This window comes from Ursus maritimus, unplaced genomic scaffold (assembly GCF_017311325.1).
Source record: "Ursus maritimus isolate PB19 unplaced genomic scaffold, ASM1731132v1 scaffold_34, whole genome shotgun sequence".
NCBI classification, from domain to species: domain Eukaryota; kingdom Metazoa; phylum Chordata; class Mammalia; order Carnivora; family Ursidae; genus Ursus; species Ursus maritimus.
This window is the reverse complement of record NW_024426008.1, coordinates 9,228,534-9,236,948: the sequence shown is the minus strand read 5'-3', so window position 1 is coordinate 9,236,948 and position 8,415 is coordinate 9,228,534.

Here is an 8,415-nt window from a genome sequence, read left to right as displayed (position 1 = left end):
AGGGAAAGGACATTTCTGAGAAGAACTGAGGGGAAGCCTGTAGTTGAGCCCAAATTCCAGAAGGCAGTGTGGAAGCATTTCAGGAATTGGAGGTGGGTCGTAGAGTGAAAGAGCAGGTAAGAAAATACAGAGATGAGGGGCGCCTGGGTAGCGCAGTCGTTAAAGCGTCTGCCTTCGGCTCAGGGCGTGATCCCGGCGTACTGGGATCGAGTCCCACATCGGGCTCCTCTGCTGGGAGCCTGCTTCTTCCTCTCCCACTCCCCTGCTGTGTTCCCTCTCTCGCTGGCTGTCTCTCTGTCACATAAATAAATAAAATCTTTAAAAAAAAAAAAAAAAAGAAAATACAGAGATGGTTGAGCACCAGAGTCCAGGAGATGAAAGATGATCGAAAGTCCTAGGCATCTCGTGGGGCCTGACACCCCTCAGAGAACAGGGCCAAGTGAGGTTTGCCTGCAAGTCCTCAAAGGAGATACTGAGGACAAGGCTGGGAGCGTTGCAGGGCAGTGAGAAGTGGGGGTCTTGCCAGGAGTGTTCCGAGGCCTCTCTTTACTCTTGCCAGTGGTGATGTGAGGCCAGAGTGGGCAGGCTCACCGTTGGTATCCGGAAATCTAGGGAAGCGTGATCTTCTTCGGCTGGCTGTGTGGATGGCTCTCCAGCCGGAGTAGATTTGCAAGTGGCTATTGGAAAATGGTGAAGCATAAACGAGTCAAGGCTACTGTTGTTTCAGTGCTCTAAACCAGGCCCAACTCAAGGTATGGGTGGGTAAAATTTCTACTTACCTATTGTCTTCTTTAAGCCCTGGAAGTGAATAAGAAAAAAAGGAGATATAAAAAAGTATCTGAATTTTTACACTTTCATGCCTCCCGTTTTGTGAGATCTCCAGGGGTTGTACCGCAGGTATATTCCTGGCTATAATTTCATGTCGGTGCCCCCATTCCTTCCTCCTGGCATGCTCGCATACGAGGAGGCATTTTTTGTTCACCGGCGAAGAGATGCTCTTAGCAACCAGCATGGATCGGTGGCTCGGGCACAGGTCCTGGGTGTGAGCGGCGTGCCAGTATGCACTAATGTCTACTTTTCTGGGAATGCACACCTGACACGCAGACATGGGAATTCCCGAGAAAGCCGTTGTTTCTCGGATGCCAAATACTTTCCGAACAGCCAGCTCCAGTGGAAACCTCTTCAAGTCTGGCAAGAATTCCAGGGTCTGAGGGCTGTACACGCTCAGTTGTCACACCATAAGCCATGGCTTTGGGTAGAAATGCTCCAGTGCAGTTAGAATTCTGGTCCTGTGCCTTCCAGTGGCCTAAGATACTCTGTGGAGTGACAAGCCCCATCGGCGAATGCGGCCTCCCCTCCCAGAGAGGCTTAAGGTGCAAGGGAGGCGACCAAGGCAAGAATAATTCCTCTTGATGAGTCAGGATTGGTTGTAGAAGAATCTAAAGAAGAAAGAGGTCTTTTCAAGGAAGTGGGGAAGGGAGGGATCTCTGGACAGCTGCTGGCAACTTTAAGGATCTGCAGGGAGCTGCAGGGACAGGAGAGAGATCTGCTTCTCCGAGGCTGGTGCTAAGAAACAAAAGCCAACAAAAGCAAACATGGAAAGACAATGGGAAACCCTTGAACCTGTAGGGAGGACTCACCTTTAGAGTGGAATGTCAATCCCTTTCTCATCCACTTCCCTTTTTATTACTATGACCACTCACCACTGTTAATGCTGTCTTTTCCAGATATTTTCTTTGTTTAGAAAATGTCATTTCAAAAGACATGAATGGAATCAAACTATAGATAAAATTTTGCCGTTTTGCCACAAATCGAATGTGTTTTGGACCTGAAAGTTTACTGTACTCTTTTGTTCAGCTGTTTAGTGTTCTATGTATCGTTAAGGAATAATTTATATAACCTACCCCTATTAACGTTTAAATGGCTTTTATTTGAGACTATTATAATAAAAGTGCAGCTACTATCCTTGAACATTATTTTTGTGCACTAAGGCAAGTAACAGAAATTCCTAGAAGTGTACTTCTTCGGTCAGAGAATACATACATTTCTTTTAGCTTGACAAATGGCATATTTTATTTTAGATTCAGTGTATTTTTATGAATCAATAACTAAAAGATGAATAAAAAAATCTAAAATCGAGTAAAGGAAAACATATAGGATAGAAAAAATACAATTGGCTAGTAAGCAAATGAAAAGAGATTCAATCGCACTCATTAAGAAATGGAACTTAAAACAAGATAGCATTTTACTTGTACAATCAATAAGTACTTTTTTTTTAAAAGATTTTATTTATTTATTTGACAGAGAGAGATAGCCAGCGAGAGAGGGAACACAAGCAGAGGGAGTGGGAGAGGAAGAAGCAGGCTCCTAGCGGAGAAGCCCGATGTGGGACTCGATCCCAGATCGCCGGCATCACGCCCTGAGCCGAAGGCAGAGGCTTAACGACTGAGCCACCCAGGCGCCCCAATCGATAAGTACTTCTAAGTTTGATCCCACGTGTCATTGGTGAGAGGGTGGGGAGCCCAGCATAGGACACGCATTTTTGATGACAACGTGAGCACTGGTTTGGGAAGAAACCTTAGCAATAGCTTTGCCAGTGTTTTAACTCAGTGCCCAGCCACTTGGCCTTGAGCTCTGCTCTGCTCACGTGATTAGAGGAAGATCTTTAGGTACTAATTATAGTTTATTTTTCAGTTTGGAAAGCTGTCTGACTTATCTTATTATGGGCTGATTTACTGGTTTAACACTGCAGGCATTTTGTTTCATTCAATAAATGTATATTAGGCATCTACTATGTGCCACTGAGAACACAGTGGGGGACACGGTGGTGATCAGTGGTGGACGTGACAGGCAAGACCTCTACTCTCACATAATTTTGATTCTAACAGGCAAAGGTGGCAACAAACAAATGTATAGTAGGAGGTAAGATGTCACACAGAAGGTGACGAGTTCTGTGGTAGAACCAAAACAGGTAAAGTGAAAGCGTGTGACTGGAGGCCTATTCTGATAAGATGCCGGGGAGTCTCTCTGAAAAGAGAAGACGTTTAAACCTCATGCTGACGTTTAAACCTCATGCTGAATGACAAGAAAGAGGTGGCTACACGAAGAACTGGCAAGGACCCTCCATGTAAAGAGCGCAGCATGGACAAAGGTCCTGGGGCAAGCAGGAGGACCAGTGCTGTGGCATGAACTATGTCCTCCGAAAATTCATACGTTGAAGCCCTAAGCTCCAATGTGACTGTGTTTGGGGATTGGGCCTTTAAAGAGGTAATTAGTATTAGAGAGGTCATCAGGGCAGGGCCCTGATCCAATATGACATGTATATTCATAAGACGAGGAGGAGGGGGCACCTGGGTGGCTCAGTTGGTTGACTCTTGGTTTTGGTTCAGGCTGTGACTTCTCAGTCAGTAAATCGAGCCCTGCATCAGTCTCTGTGCTCAGTGTGGAGTCTGCTTCGGAGTCTCTCTTCTTCTCCTTCTCCCTTTGCCCCTCCCCACGCATGCTCTCTCTCATTCTCTCTCAAAAAAAAAAAAATAAGAAGAAAGAAAGAAAGAAGAGGAAGAGATACCAGGCATACCCATGCACAGAGGGAAGGCCTTGTGGGGATGTGAGGAGACAGCAAGAAGGAAGCCTTCTACAAACCACAGAGAGAGGCCTTACAAGAAATGTGCTACCACTGTGAGCTTGGGCTTCCAGCCCCGAGAACTGTGAGAAAGTGAATGTCTGTGGTCTAGGCCACCCAGTCTGTGGTATTTCGTGACAGCCGCCTGAGTGCTAAGACAACCAGTGTGGCTGAAGCTTAGTGACCAGGAGGCAATATGGAGAACATAGAGCTTGAGCTGCAGGCCAGGAGGACAGGGCTTTGAGGGCTGGCGTTAAGAGGCTGGGTTTCATTCTAACAGTGATGGGAAGTTATGGGGGAGGTGACACTTTAAAATCTTGCTCCAAATGCTTTGAGGAGAATGGAATGGAATGGGCAGAGAGGTAGCAGGAAAGACATGAGGAGGCCTTCCCAGATGTCCAGAAAGGAGGACAGATGACCGTGTCAGCTGGAGAGTAGAGATGAAGGCTGAGCGAGGTAAGCCTGGGGATATGGTTTGCTGTGAGGAAAGCCTGGGGGACCCTTCTCAATGGTAGTTGAAGGCAGGGGGCTGGGAGTGATTCATGTGGGTGAGCCATCCAATTAGTGATGCATTCTCTGGAGAGAATTGCACGATAATAACAAGGCCAACCAAAAGCCCGCGGCTTTTTATTAACACATGCTGACAATCGCAGACAGTCAGTGAGACAACATTCCTCATGGGAGCATAGGAGTCTCCTACCCTCGCCCGCCACCCACCGTGGTGCCACACTGCTGGAGACGACCCTGGTGGGGGCGGGGGGAATGGTAAGCCCTGTAACTGCACCCACTAGAGCATCTCAAGTTCTGCTCCGTAAGACTGGCAACTTCCCCCCCTCCCTGAAGGGTGAGTGGATAAAGGCAGGAGTGGAGAAGGCAAGAGAATCTCCTTTGCCAGCATTTTCGCACATGACGAGACAGAGCACATATCTCCTCTTTGAGGCACAAATATAGGGAGAGGTGGCAAGGTATTGCTGAATTCTCCTCCGCTTTCTGTTCCCTCTTCAACCTTTGGACCAAGAATGGATGAGGCTGTCCCCTGAGAGAAGGGACCAGAAGAGCATCAGAACAGCTCTGCTCCCCTCAGCGCCACTCCCAAGACCCAATAAACCTCGGAGCATCGTTTCTTGCCACAAGGGAACTGGGTAGTTCGGCTTTTACCCCAGGAGGATATAGGACGGTCATATAAGGACATGAAGTTATTCCAAAGGCCAAGTTGAGTTTGAAGCTCAATTCTTATCTCAAACTATACCAAGCACATTAACCAAAACAGCTCACCAGGGATTAAAGAATGGATTCAAATGCATACAATACTGACTCCCCAAATAGGACCAATGGATCATTTCTTTCACTGCTCAAGTCCTAGAAGAAATTAGAGTTTAAAAGTGAAATAAGAAAGCAAATCCTTTTTCCCCCGCTGTAAAACAAAGACACTTAATTCTAAAATACTTCTTCCTGCATTTCCCGTTCGGCTCAGTCGGGCAGTGTCAGCCAGTGGTTGCGCGCTGCGCCATCTTCCTGGGGTAGCTACGCTGTCCTAAGAGTGGATTCATCCAACCTCAGCACTCTTACTCATCCCATGTCCCCACAGAGTCAAATGTCAGCTCGACTCACAAGATGATTGACCAGAGCACTGGGCCCGTACAGATACGTGTGATCTCTGATCCCCAGTGAGAGCGTTTCGCAAAGAGAAGCAACGTTCTCCTCTTTCTTGAGCCAGCAATGGATCAAAGCTGAGAGTTGGTGGAGGAAGTAGCACAGAGAAAAAGTATGAAGGAAAAAATTCGTCTTGCCTTTAGATTTGCCAGGATGCCAGTTAGTCTATGCCAGCTGTCTGGAGTATACAACATGTTCACTTAAACTCAGTTGGGAAAATGTTCCATCATGAACTTCAGCATACTGCCATATGCTTCTCTGTGAGCCTTACAGAAGGCCAAAGCTTCTCGTCGGAGCCGTTACTGTTGGAACTTTCTTCCTCAGAATCCTGAGAAGCAGCAAAGACCTCTGTCTGCTGTGTGCTTGTGCCCCAAAACGTGTGGTAGCCGTAGGTTCCTTCAGCTCTTTGTGGCTCTCAGAATCCCCCAGACCTGTGCCTCAGTGGTCCCTGAGATAGAACGACCTCAAATCTTTTCCTTTTCTCATTTCTCCCCCTTAATTCCTCAAGCCTTGAATAAATTTAACTGCTTAAGAGGCAGCACAAAATCTCTTGTTAACCACCCATTTCCAGCTGTGGACCAATGGGAAAAAGAAAGTAAATATTCTTTGTGTCTCATAGGCCCAGCCCTCCAAAACTGGCATGCTTTCAAACCTCTCCACGTAGCTCCAGACGTTTTTGAGGACATCCTCCTTAGATCTGTGAAGAGCCCTACTCTTTTTGGCCCTTGGGTCTGTCAAGGGCTCTGTGAGACCCTGAACTTTTAGAGAAGTAAAAAGATGTTACTGATGTCAGATGAGAAAACTCCATCTCTCCTCTTGGTCAGATCCCTTGTCATTCATTCTGAGGTTCCAAATCAGCAGTGAGTCTTTTTTAGTGCTAATTCCTCCTGTGTCTGCCCACCTGAGGATACCCAGTACAGGTGCAGGTGATAGTCAATTGCTAGGGCCTGTAATCCAGACTCCTTGGCCTTGCCATCCCAGACCTGCCTTAGCTCTCCAACCTGTAAGGAAGCAGAGGAATTGGAACACAGAGAGAAGGGTATGGCTTGCATCTCATTCACCATAATCAATGGAACAAGAAAGAAGAAAGTGCATCTCCTGAGCCTCTGAGAAGTGAAAAAAGGAAGTTGATGGTCTACTTTCTGCTTCAGAGGCATGGAGTCTTAGTCCATTGGGGGTATAACAACTTAACGAAAGACTGAATGGCTTATAAACAGTAAACATTCATTTCTCCCAGTACACAGAATCACCCTTAACAGCAATGTAGGCTTTCTGTAGCATGCACCTCAAAGTCTTCCAGACTCTACCCATTACCTAGCTTAAAGTCACTTCCACATTTTTAGGTATTTGTGAGAGCAGTATCTCACTCTTGGAACCAACCTCTGTCTGTTAGTTGGGCCTATGGCAGTGAATTACCACAGACAAACATATAAACGACAGACACGTATTTCTCAGAGTTTTGGAGGCTGGGAAGTCCAAGACGAAGGTGCTGGCAGATTTGGTGTCTGGTGAGAGCCTGCTTCCTCACTGACAGTTGTCCCCTCACTATCCCCTCCCATGGAGGAGGAGATGAGCTAGTTCTCTTGGGTCTCTTTTATAAGGGTCTTAACTGCAATCATGAGGATCCCACCATCATGACCTAATCACCTCCCAAAGGTTCCACCTCCTGATACTATCTCCTTGGGTGTTGGAATGCAAACATATGAATTTTGGGGGTACAAACATTCAGACTATTGGACATGGCAATTCTGGCTACTATGGAATGTGGCGAAATGAGTATTCGACCCTCAGACCCCAACAGCTCTGTAGGCAAGGACCAGAAGCTCGTTGTAAAAGGCAGGTTGTGGGGCTACCAGGGTGTGTATGCCAGAGTATGGGATTTAAAGAGTATGTTGGTCTTTTTTCAAATAACAAGACAGAGTAATTCCACCATTGGTAAAACATGAGCCATTGCAAACCAGACATTATTTGGATTGGATACTACTTCTCCTGTGGGGAAGAGAAAGTTAGAGGAAGGACAGAGGAGAGAGGAGAGACAGAAGGAGGGCACTAAGTGTTTCCTAGAATACTTCCTCCTTTGTGCAGAATGCCAGATGGAGGGGCATGGCTAGTGTATCAGTCAGAGTTCCAACAGAGAACCAGAACCAGTAAGATGTATGAGTGTGAGTGTGTGTCTAAGATGGTATTTATTTGCAAGGAGCTGGCTCATGCGATTGTGGGGCCTGGCCGGGCAAATCTGAAATCCACAGCGTGGGCCATCAGGAAAGACCAGCTGGAAACTCTGGGCAGGAATGATGTTGTAGTTCCAGGGCGAGTATTTTTCTTCCTCAGGGAAACTTCAGTTCTGCTCTTAAGGCCTTCCAACTGCTTGGATCAGGCTCACCCCAATTATCTAGGATAATCTTTACTTAAAGTTAACTGATTCACTTTAATCTTGTTAATCCTATCTACAAATTTTTTTTTAAGATTTATTTTTTATTTATTTGAGAGAGAGAGAGAGAACATGAGTGGGGTGAGGAGCAGAGGGAGAAGCAGACTCCCTGCTGAGCAGGAAGCCCAATGTGGGCCCGATCCCAACACTCTGGGATCATGACCTGAGCTGAAGGCAGACGCTTAACCAACTGAGCCACCTTGTCCCTCTACAAAATATTTTCATAGCAATACATAGATTAGTGTTTGACTAAGTACTATAGTCTGACCAATTTAACACATAAAAATGGTCATCACAAACAGTGAGGAGGAATGTCTATCCTTCTCCAACAACCAGGAAACTGTGAAGGGAACAGCATTTCAGACAGCGGGAATAGCATATGGAAAGAGAAATTGGAAGGCGCTTAGAGTGAAGAAGGAAAAGGTAACCAAGGTGGACTGAAAAATAGGCAGAGGCAAAATCACAAGTTCCCTTGCATTGGAGATCAAGAAAGTTTGAATTTTATCCAGATAGAGAAGTCTTGAGATTTTAGTGTAGAGAAGGATATGGCAAGATATGTGTTATAGAAAGATCAAGCAGGTGAGTGTATAAAAAGACTGGAAGAGGCAAAACTGGAGCCCAGAAGGCTGGATAAGAGATAGTGGAAAAATCCAGGTCAGAAATGCATTACCCCAGAGGGGTAAATTTGGAGAGCAGCATGTAAATTCGC